This window comes from Nycticebus coucang, chromosome 9, assembly GCF_027406575.1.
Source record: "Nycticebus coucang isolate mNycCou1 chromosome 9, mNycCou1.pri, whole genome shotgun sequence".
NCBI lineage: Eukaryota > Metazoa > Chordata > Mammalia > Primates > Lorisidae > Nycticebus > Nycticebus coucang.
This window is the reverse complement of record NC_069788.1, coordinates 88,885,394-88,887,550: the sequence shown is the minus strand read 5'-3', so window position 1 is coordinate 88,887,550 and position 2,157 is coordinate 88,885,394. Positions and strand designations below refer to the sequence as shown.

At 42.2% G+C, this 2,157-nt stretch overlaps 1 pseudogene; it reads right to left on the bottom strand.

The window, feature by feature from the left end:
* Positions 1–1,383: 1,383 nt before the first annotated feature.
* LOC128595150 (uncharacterized) lies at positions 1,384–1,544 on the bottom strand (annotated as a pseudogene).
* Between the last annotated feature and the right edge of the window lie 613 nt (positions 1,545–2,157).

Genomic DNA, 2,157 nt, shown 5'->3' with positions numbered 1-2,157 from the left:
GATTTTTCCTTGTCCTCCTTTTCCTCCTCCTCTTCTTGTTCTTCCTCTTCTTCTTCCTTCTTCTTGACAGAGTCTTGCTCTGTCACTCAGGCTAGAGCACAGTGGTGCCATTATCATAGTTCCCTGCAACCTCAAATGCGTGGGCTCAACCAACCTCCAGCTTTGCCTCCCAGAGTGCGAGGGTTATAGGCATGAGCCTCAGCCTTGTTTGTCTTTTTTAACTTAACCTCTTCCTATTATATCTTCTCTCTTCCACGCCAAGCACCCTGGTTTTCAAGGATGCAAGGGGTATTAAAATTAAAATATCTTATAACAACTCATTTGTATTACCTCACCTTACATACACAATAGTCTCATGATAATATTAATATATCACCACCAATTATGATTTCTGAAAACTGTTAAATTTTTTTTATGTGTACTTCCTTTTAGTCCTTCCTTTTGTTTTGTCGTCGTACTGTATCTCCATTGCCAGAGTACACCCCGGCCAGTATATCTCTTTTGTTTAAGCTCTCTTTTGTCCTTAGTTCTGCAAATAAGTATGTATTTCACGTTAACCACAGTTAATCTATTAATGTCTGTCATTTTGGTCATCTGTAGGTCATTTTGTGGTAGATTCCTTAGTAACAGTATTTTCTGATTCATGGCTCAGTTGCCCATAGCACAGTGGTTGCGGCACCAGACACATACTCCAAGGGTGGTGGCTTCAAACAACAATGGCAACTGCAACAAAAAATAGCCGGGCATTGTGGTGGGTGCCTGTAGTCCCAGCTACTTGGGAGGCTGAGGCAAGAGAGTTGCTTAAACCCAAGAATTCGAGGTTGCTGTGAGCTATGATGCCACAGCACTCTACTGAGGGCATTATAGTGAGACTCTGTCTCAAAAAAAAAAAAACTTTGTTTTCTGATTCATGCATGTTGATGATAGCTTGTTGTCTTTATACCCTTTATTCATTTTCTTTTTTGAAAGGAAGTAGGATTTATTATTGGTAGGGCCAAATGATAGGCAACACAGTATAAGTTCTCAGGAGTGCAGAGCCCACCACTTGTCCTGGGGGCCATGATTGGAGATGTATTTGACCCCACAGCCATCTGGGATGAGCCACTTCTCAGCCACCATGTCTTTAAATTCATCTGGGTTAAACTTGGTAAAACCCCATTTCTTGGAGATGTGAATCTTCTAATGGCCATGGAACTTGAACTTGGCTCTGGGAAGGGCCTCAATCACATGCTCCTTGTTCTGTAGTTTGGTGTGGACGGACATGATGACATGGTCAATGTGAACCCACAGTGCCCCAGGGCTTTCCAAAGGCACCACGCATACCTGTCTGGAGCCTAGATTGGGGACAGCACAAAGTCTAACACATGAACATGTATTGGAAAGGAATGACTCCAAGGGGCCTTAGAGTAACCTATAGAAGCAACAGGCTGCATTCACTACCATGGAGGCTGCTGTTTGCAGCCATTGCACACCAGGCTATACCCTTTATTCTTTTTTTTTTTTTTGAGACAGTGTCTCACTTTGTCACCCTCAGTAGATTGCTGTAATGTCACAGCTCACAGCAACCTCAAACTCTTGGGCAGGCGTCCTCAAACTTTTTAAACAGGGATCCAGTTCACTGTCCCTCAGACCATTGGAGGGCCGGACTATAGTTTAAAAAGAAACTATGAACAAATTCCTATGCACACTGCACGTATCTTATTTTGAAGTAAAAAAACAAAACAGGAACAAATACAATCCATACCACCTTATGTGGCCTGCTGGCCACAGTTTGAGGACCCCTGCTCTTGGGTTTAAACGATTGTCTTGCCAAGTAGCTGGGACTACAGGTACCTGCCACACTTGACTATTTTTTGTTGTTGTTGCAGTTGGCATTGTTGTTTTAGCTGGCCTGGGGCCGGGCTCAAATGCACCACCCTAGGTGTATGTGGCTGGTGCCCTACCCACTGAGCTATGGGCGCTGCCCTATAACCTTTATTTTTGAAAACTTATTTCCTTGGATCTAAAATCCTTAACCTGCATTTTATCCTTTGCATATCCTAAGTTATTCCATTTTCTGGCAAAAATGAATGCTATTTAAAAATTCTGATTTAATGTAGTTTTTTTTACTTTATAAATCACATGTTATTTGTTTCTAAGCTTTCAAAGAACTTTTCC